The 8,909-nt window shown below is 52.7% G+C and overlaps 1 long non-coding RNA gene across 2 annotated transcripts; it reads left to right on the forward strand.

Moving 5' to 3' along the window:
• Positions 1 to 456: 456 nt before the first annotated feature.
• LOC114001176 lies at positions 457 to 2,804 on the forward strand. 2 transcript variants are annotated; one of them, XR_005566320.1, is made up of 3 exons: positions 457 to 519; positions 779 to 903; positions 1,428 to 1,959. It is a non-coding gene; the product is annotated as an uncharacterized LOC114001176 (long non-coding RNA). The 2 variants fall into 2 exon arrangements; XR_005566322.1 differs by lacking the exon at positions 457 to 519 and adding an exon at positions 2,761 to 2,804 and having other exon boundaries at positions 753 to 903; positions 1,428 to 1,587.
• The last annotated feature ends 6,105 nt before the right edge of the window (positions 2,805 to 8,909 follow it).

Genomic DNA, 8,909 nt, shown 5'->3' on the forward strand with positions numbered 1-8,909 from the left:
CTTTGGCCTCGGCACTGAAACGCTGCCAGGACCTGTCCCTGCTGTGCAGGTCCGTGGGGCTGCAGGACACGGTGTCACACAGCACACACGGCCACTGGGTCCTGCCAGCTCCTGCAGCCTGGGCTTCCTGATTGCCGGGGATTTTAGGGGCCACCTGTCTCCAGGGCTGGGCAGGGAAACAGAGATTTCCTGTGACCGGGAGCAAGGCAGGGCCTTGCCAAGGCAAGCAAATCGCCTGGGCTTCAGGTGCCCGTGTGCAATTCCATGTCCAGGGTGTCTCCCCCAGCAGCAGGTTCCTGTCCCCAGTTCCCGAGCTCCCTCAGCGGAGCGGGCGGGGCGGGGCCGCGGGGACCGGCGGGCTGGGATTGGGCGGCGGCGCTCGAGCGCTGATTGGGCAGCGCTGCCGGCCCGCGGTATAAAGGGCCGGCGGGGCGGGTGGGGCCGGTTGTGTGTGTGAGGGCTGAGGGCGCGGCCCCGCTGCTGCCCGGGCTGCGGAGGGGAGAGCGCCTTGGCCGCTGGGTTTGTGGGCCGGGGGAGCCGGGGGGCGTTTAGGGGCGCGTTGTGCTGGGCAGCGGGGGCCGGGTAAACCCCTTCCCTGCCGGGTGACCCTGGGGGAGCCGTGGCAGGACTGGGGGGCAGGTGCTCTCTGGGCGGGTCGAGTTTTGCTTTGGAATTCCAAACCCTTTCCCTGTGCCGGGTTACGAGGCCAAGACTGCTTTAGCTTGGTTTTTTTTGGTGCTGCGTTAATGCTTTTTGCTCGTTCTGTGTCAATTTGCAGCCTGGCTCGTGGTTTCCCCTGGTGCTGGGGAGTGGAGGCGAGTTGTGCTTCCTGCTGGGAGAGAGAAGGGCCTTGGGAAGCTGCTCCATGAGCCACAGCTGTGCCGAGCCCGGGAGTCTGTCCAGGTAAGAGCAGGGCTTATACTGCCCGTGAGGAGCTGGGTTCTGCTGCTGAAACATGCCCATGCCTTGAAATGCAAGGACAGGCAGAAGCTGGGAGGGACCCTGAGCACATTTGAAAAGCCCTTGACTGTGGGCGAAGTGTCCAGGAGAAATGATTCCTTTTTTTGCAGGGAGGCAGTTTGTGAGGACAGGGGGGTTGCTGTGCTCTCTAGCCAAACTACTCCCCTTGGGATGTGCAGGGTGAGGAAATGTTGGCCACGTGTGGGCTGGAGCAAAGGTGTGTGGGTGGCTGTGTGTGACAGCCGTGTGTGTGCTGGAAGGGGGTTCTGGTGCCACTGGAGCTGCCAGGGAGCCAAAAGGGGCCCAGTTGTCTGAAAAAGGTGCAAGCTCTGTTGGCCTCTGTTGACACCTGCACCAAAGGAGATGCAAATTTCCCCCCTCTTGGTTGCAGGCTTCCCAAAGGTCCCAGGAAAGGAAGTTTTAGATTCCAACTCCCCTTTCTGCTAAAGGTTTCCTTGCTCTCTCAGCAGGATGTGGAGTGCCACCATGTCCCCGAGGTCACCCTTTCTGCTGCTGGGAGAGCATGAGGTGGATGGAGAGGATCCCCAGGCATCTGCAGGCAAAAGGGACTGGCACAACTGCGATTTTTCTCCAGCTCTCTTAAGGTGGACTTTCAGGGTACCATGGGTAATGTGCCAGCTCTCCTGCTGGAGTTCTTGTCTTCTGCTATATTTGAACATCAAGAGTAAAACTAAAGTCAGGTCTGTTCTGGAGTATGTTACACTCGTGCAAAGCTCCTTCCCTCTGTTTATTTTCTGTTCTGGAAAGCACAGTCTGGGGTTCCTGGGCACTTCCTCGTAAATGATTCCATGAAAATAATTTTGTACTGAAAGGAGAAAGGAGCTGTCTGTTTGAGATCAGATGTCACTGATAAAAGCTTGATGTTTTTTCACTCAGTAAGCTTTAAAATATCTCATAGTGTGTAGCAATACCTGGCTTCTAAAACTCACCAATTGAGTCTTAGAAGTTTCTTTGAAGAGCTGTTTTCAGGCAGCAAAATTGGCCCTGCAGGAGGGACTCTGTGCCTGCTCTCCCGTGGCTCCAAGGGATCTCTGGCCCTTCACGCCGGCACCGAGATTTTCTCGGGAAGGGCCTCAGATCCCCGGACCAGTCTGGGACACAGGCAAGATCCCCCTGCATTTTGGGACCAAATTGGGCCCCCCTGGAGGGACAGTGCTGTTGGTGCCCCCCGGGTTGGGGCACCCCGAGGACTCCAGCGCGCACCGAAAGGATTATTCGGGGAGATCCTCGGGGTGCCCGGCCCTGGGGAGTTCAAAGCAAGGTCCCTGCACTGGATTCAGGCATTGCTGAGAGTATCCCAGGTGTAGCTGTCCCTGCTAGACATGGAGCTCTCTAATGGACTGTAATTGGGTTCTAAAAGTGGTGCTCCAAGTGCAAAGGAAGTGTGGGATTGGGATTAAGAAACGAGCAGTGATGGTCCAATTGGCTGTTTTCTCTTGAATGTAATGGTAAGAGCTGCAGGAGTGCAAGGTGTGTGTTCCAGTCCCCAGCATTTGGTTTGCACATGTCCTGGTCAGACCCAGGTCCAACTTCCTCAGTCCTTAAGACAAGAGAAGGAGAATTAAGGGCTGGCAGTGTTAAGGTGACTGGTGTGACAGGGGTTAAACTGGGAAAACATTGGGGAATTCCTCAGTTTGTCTCTTTGCCAAACTCAGCCAAACCTCTGCTAGGAAGAGATTGAGTGGAAAAGTTGAGGCAGAAATGAAATGAAAAACTGGGGATGTTGGAACTGTAATTGCTGGAACTAAATGTGTCAAAGCAGCAGCTCTTGCTGTGCAGGGAATAACTCCTGTCAGCAGCAAGGTCCCGACTGAAGTGGCAGCTGCAATTGTTCCTGTGGTGTGGGCCAGTGGAGTTGCAGGAGGGTGGAAGAGGGCAGAACCTGTAGGTATTACCCCTGATGTGGGATCTATATGGGTAAGGCAAAGCCAGTATCCTTTAAAATCAGAATGCCAGCTTGGATTGGTTGCAGTAACAGCTAAATTGGCTCATCCTGGTTTGCTTGTAGGACGTGAATGCAAGAACCTGCCAAGGAAGCAATGGCCAAGATGATTGATGAGTGCAGGACCTGAGAGAACCACCTTGAATGACAATCTCAAGGAGTTTCCAGTATTGGATTTAAAAGACGGCCTTTGCTGCATCTCCTTGAGCAAGGAAAGCCAAGAAACCTTTGCTTTTGAAGGAGGAAATCTGGAAAGGGGAAAGGAAGAAGAGAAGCCACTTGACTCCTCCTGAGCCCCAGACAGCCCCTGAACTGCCTTCCTGGCAATGGTAGGACGGGGTGGACTCTGGATTGCTCCCTCTGGATGTGTGGTAAGACTGTTATACCAGCTTTTAAGAAGAGCCTGTAAGCATTTGCTGCCTTGGCTAGATGGTGCAAGGGCAGCCTTTAAGCAGCTAAAGCATTCCCTGAGGAGAGCTCTGGGTCTGCCAGATCTCTCAGAACTGTTGGAAGCATCTTTGGTGGGGAGGGCAAACAGAGGACAAGGTGTGCAGTGACCCCCCCAACAAGGGACTTTCAGTTAATGGCATCCCTGCAAGTGAACGTTGTGGGCTGTTCCCCCTGTAGGGCAGGTGATAGTCCCAGCTAGAGTGATGGGAAAAATGGGTAAAAGAGAGCCCCAAAAGCTGGAAATCCTCCTGGAGGCTCTTGGCAAAGAGAGTTTCCTGAGTTGCCCCTGCAAGAAGGATAGTGACAGCTTTTGAGTGCTAGTAGATGCTTTTAATAGATAGCCTTGAGCGTGTCCTTGTTGCACCAGTAGGCCTTGTCAAAGTCCCCATATTCCAGGAGATATGCATATTGAAGTTTAAAATGATCTCCATAATCCTTTGTTGGCTTGAGGCTCTCCCCTGAGGAACTGCAGGAACTCCTGGTGCCGCCTGGGCCGATGGATTGGACGCCCCAGCCCCTCCGTTCCTGCCCAGCCCCTGGGTCCGTGTCGAGTGGTGGCACTGCCAGCCCCTGCAGGTGAAGTGGGAAGGGCCTTTCCAGGTCTTGTGGGTCACATCTATAGCAGCCAAAGTTGCAGAAAAAGGACCTGGGGTCTATTATTGCTGAGTTAGGAAAGCTCCTTTTGGTTGGTGAGCAGAACAAAGTGGATCCTTCAGAGTTCCCATCCGTGTTTGTGTCTCAGCCTGTGTTATGATTCAGGGCTGTAGCTGTTGTTGTCACTGAGGAGTCAAACTCTGCTTTAAATCATGAGACACTGGCCTAATGGCCAAGTGTCAGGAAAAAAGTGGGAATGATACCTGAGTGTTGAGATGTAACAAGAGCTAATCCTTTTTGCAGTGGGATGTAGCCTGGAAACTGCACAGAGCTGAGCCAAGGGATTTAAAGGGACCAACCAAGGGAGGTGAAGAAAGAAGGAAGAAGGGAAGTGAGGCAGCAGCCAAGCAGCACCAAGTGCCTGTGTAAGCAGGTGAGTTGTCTTGAAATTCCTAAGGCAGGCACTGAGGACTTTGAGGGCTCCAGACAGAGCAGACCTGGGAAGGCCCTCGGTGAAGCCCCTTGGAAACCTTCTAAGGGTAGGTGTGTATGGTAGTGAGTGTTGGAAAATGTCCTGAGTAGGGATTAGGAATGCAGAGAAGGAAAATGAACCCTCCTGTAATGCTGCCATATCAGCTGCAGTGGAGATAGCTGTGTGTGCCCTTTGGGAGCTGATTGCCAGGACACCTGGTGGGCTGGAATGATTCAAGAGCATAGGAATAAAAGGTTGCCTGGCTTCTAAAACTCATCAGTTGAGTCTCAGAGGTTCTTGTAAGAAATTTTAGGTAACACCTGAACCTTTGTGTGTACTTCTGAGTTCAGTTGGAAGGAGATTGTCCAGGGAAGAGGAATCGTGCTCAGTGCAAGAAGTTGCCCTTGATGAACTTCCTATCTGAGCTGATGGCCTTGGCAGGAGAAGTGCTCTGCAAGGAGGCTCTTTGCTCCTAGGCAGGAAGAAAGGCCAGTGCCCTTCCTCCCCAAGGCCCAGCCCAGCAGGGCTGGCAGGAGCTGCTGGTGTGGCTGCTCTTTGGGTTCTCAGCTGTGGCTGTGGGGTGGTGACCTCGTGTTCTTCCCTGTGCTCCAGGGCAGCCAAAAGCCCCAGCCCAGCCCCTGGGCCCTTCTGGGAGCCTGAGCTATTGTAGTACTGGGGATGGGGGTTTGGGTTTTTGTTTCCCTAAAAGTAGAACCACTGGTGGGGGGGATCTCTTATCTCACAGCTGTTGTTGTTTTGATATCTTAATTAATTACAACTTGAGAAGAAAACCTTGTGTAACTTAGCAACTGACTTGCACTGGTTCCACTGAAAGTGCCAAGGAGTTGTAGTGTCCACTGGATTGTTTGTATTGAAGCAGTTTGGTGTTTACAGAGGGATAATAACTCCTGTCAGCAGCAAGGTCCTGACTGAAGTGGCAGCTGCAGTTGTTCCTGTGGTGTGGGCCAGTGGAATTCCAAGAAAATGGACAAGGACAGAACCTGTAAGAATTACCCCTAAGCCAGAGTCTCTCCTGGTAAGGCAAACCAAGTATCCTTTAAAATTAGGAAGCCAAGCTGGATTGGTTCTAGTAAGAGCTAAATTTGCTGCTGATGGTTTGATAGCAGAATGTGAATGCAAGGAGCTGTAAAGAAAGGAAATGGGCAAGATGATTGATTGCTGGGAGCAGGGGCTGGCAGACAGTGGCACTGGCTGTTTGGTTGTGGTTGGGAATGAGCAGCTTGACCTGCCCAGGGTTGTCTGTGCTGGGGGTGGGTTTGGGTCCTGTGTGGCCACAGGTCTGTGCAGCAGCTGGAGCCTGGGCAGGTTTGGGGGCTGTGGTGTGCCAGGCTGCTGAGTGTGTTGTCCCTGTTTGCTTGGAGTGTCCCAGTGTCCCTGCTTGGCTGTTTGTTGCCCTGCAGGCAGAAGAGCCCAGGCCTGAGATGGCTGAGTGTTGGTGTGACCCAGAGTGGGTGTCCCTGCCCTGGGGACAGTCCCCAGAGCTGCCTTTGGCATCCCCTGCTGAAGGGTGGGAGCTGCCCAGAGCCAGCAGCATCCAGCTGGAGGATCCAGGAGGATGCAGCTGTGTTTTCCTGGGAGGTAAGAGGTGGGGGTGCAGGAGCTGGCAGGAGTGTTTTGCAGGCAGAGGGAGGGCAGGAGCAGGAGACTTGCAGGTGCAGCAGCTGTGTCAGTGCTGGATGGAGTCGGGGCTGGGAAAGGGCCCTGAGTGTCAGGGCAGGGGAGAGCCCAGGGTGGCCCTGGGAGCCCTGGGGCTGTGAACAAGTGCAGTGGGCAAAGGAATGGGCACTGGAGAGCTGGGCAAACAGCTGGAGGAGTTGCAAGGAGAACCAGGAGTCTGGGATCCAGGAGCAGCAGCAGCTCCCTGTGTGTGTGCGTAGAACCAGGTGTACTGCAGCCCTGAGTGAGGTGGGAAATGACTCTCAGGAGGCTGGGAACGAGTCCCACAAACTGGTTAAAGTGGGATGGACTCTTCCCAAGTGTCTGAAAAGCTTTTCTTCAGTGTTGCTTTCTCAATTGAAAACTGGAGTGATTGTTGAGGTGTTGGCAGTTGTTTTCCTGTGGTTTTGGTGAGGTGTTGACTCAGTATCTTTCTTGGAGCTGCTGTTGGCTGAAGAGGTGCCCCCAATTCACCTGTAAGGTCCTGGTTTTCTTGCCTGCTTCTCCCAGCTTGTCCAGGAGATGGAATTCCAGTGCTACAGTCTAGATGGGTCGTGGTGCTCCCAAAAGGAGCCTTTGTGCCTTCAGGACAAGTTTTGGTGCCACTGGAGCTGCTGGGAGAAGCATAAGGTTGGCAGGGAGAGGCCTGGAATGATGTTGCTGTGGCACAGAAGAAATGAGCAGTGATGGTACAATTGACTATTTTCTCTTGAATATAATGGTAAGAGCTGCAGGAGTGCAAGGTGTGTGTTCCAGTCCCCAGCATTTGGTTTGCACATGTCCTGGTCAGACACAGGTTCAACTTCCTCAGTCCTTAACACAAGAGAAGGAGAATTAAGGACTGGCAGTGTTAAGGTGACTGGTGTGACAGGGGTTAAACTGGGAAAACATTGGGGAATTTCTCAGTTTCCCTATTTGCCAAACTCACCCAAACCTGTGCTAGGAAGAGATTGATTGAGAAAGTTGAGGCAGAAATGAAAAGGAAAACCGGGGATGTTGAAACTGTAATTGCTGGAACTAAATGTGTCAAAGCAGCAGCTCTTGTTGTGCAGGGAATAACTCCTGTCAGCAGCAAGGTCCTGACTGAAGTGGCAGCTGCAGTTGTTCCTGTGGTGTGGGCCAGTGGAGTTCCAGGAGAGTGGAAGAGGGCAGAACCTGTAGGTATTACCCCTGATGTGGGATCTATATGGGTAAGGCAAATCCAGTATCCTTTAAAATCCGAATGGCAGCTTGGATTGGTTGCAGTAACAGCTCAATTGGCTCATCCTGGTTTGCTTGTAGGATGTGAATGCAAGAACCTGCCAAGGAACCAATGGCCAAGATGATTGATGAGTGCAGGACCTGAGAGAACCACCTTGAATGACAACCTTAGGTTTAAAAGATGGCCGTTGCCTTTGAAGGAGAAAATCTGGAAAGGGGAAAGGAAGAAGAGAAGCCACCTGACTCCTCCTGAGCCCCAGACAGCCCCTGAACTGCCTTCCTGGGAATGGTAGGACGGGGTGGACTCTGGATTGCTCCCTCTGCATGTGTGGTAAGACTTTTATACCAGGTTTTAAGAAGAGCCTGTAAGCATTTGCTGCCTTGGCTAGATGGTGCAAGGGCAGCCTTTAAGCAGATGAAGCATTCCCTGAGGAGAACTCTGGGTCTATCAGATCTCTCAGAACTGTTGGAAGCATCTTTGCTGGGGAGGGCAAACAAAGGACAAGGTGTGCAGTGACCCCCCTGACAAGGGACTTTGAGTTAATGGCATCCCTGCAAGTGAACGTTGTGGGCTGTTCCCCCTGTAGGGCAGGTGATAGTCCCAGCTAGAGTGATGGGAAAAATGGTTAAAAGAGAGCCCCAAAAGCTGGAAATCCTCCTGGAGGCTCTTGGCCAACAGAGTTTCCTGAGTTGCCCCTGCAAGAAGGATAGTGACAGCTTTTGAGTGCTGGTAGATGCTTTTAATAGATAGCCTTGAGTGTGTCCTTGTTGCAGCAGTAGGCCTTGTCCAAGTCCCCATATTCCAGGAGATATGCTTATTAAAGTTTAAAATGATCTCCATAATCCTTTGTTGGCTTGAGGCTCTCCCCTGAGGAACTCCAGGAACTCCTGGTGCCGCCTGGGCCGATGGATTGGACGCCCCAGCCCCTCCGTTCCTGCCCAGCCCCTGGGTCCGTGTCAAGGGGTGGCACTGCCAGCCCCTGCAGGTGAAGTGGGAAGGGCCTTTCCAGGTCTTGTGGGTCACATCTATAGCAGCCAAAGTTGCAGGAAAAGGACCTGGGGTCTATTATTGCTGAGTTCGGAAAGCTCCTTTTGGTTGGTGAGCAGAACAAAGTGGATCCTTCAGAGTTCCCATCCGTGTTTGTGTCTCAGCCTGTGTTATGATTCAGGGCTGTAGCTGTTGTTGTCACTGAGGAGTCAAACTCTGCTTTAAATCATGAGACACTGGCCTAATGGCCTAGTGTCAGGAAAAAAGTGGGAATGATACCTGAGTGTTGAGATGTAACAAGAGCTAATCCTTTTTGCAGTGGGATGTAGCCTGGAAACTGCACAGAGCTGAGCCAAGGGATTTAAAGGGACCAACCAAGGGAGGTGAAGAAAGAAGGAAGAAGGGAATTGAGGCAGCAGCCAAGCAGCACCAAGTTCCTGTGTAAGCAGGTGAGTTGTCTTGAGGTTCCTAAGGCAGGCACTGAGGACTTTGAGGGCTCCAGACAGAGCAGACCTGGGAAGGCCCTCGGTGAAGCCCCTTGGAAACCTTGTAAGGGTAGGTGTGTATGGTAGTGAGTGTTGAAAAATGTCCTGAGTAGGGATTAG

Source organism: Pipra filicauda, unplaced genomic scaffold (assembly GCF_003945595.2).
Source record: "Pipra filicauda isolate LSUMZ 115617 unplaced genomic scaffold, ASM394559v2 scaffold1238_size21289_pilon, whole genome shotgun sequence".
Classification (NCBI taxonomy): domain Eukaryota; kingdom Metazoa; phylum Chordata; class Aves; order Passeriformes; family Pipridae; genus Pipra; species Pipra filicauda.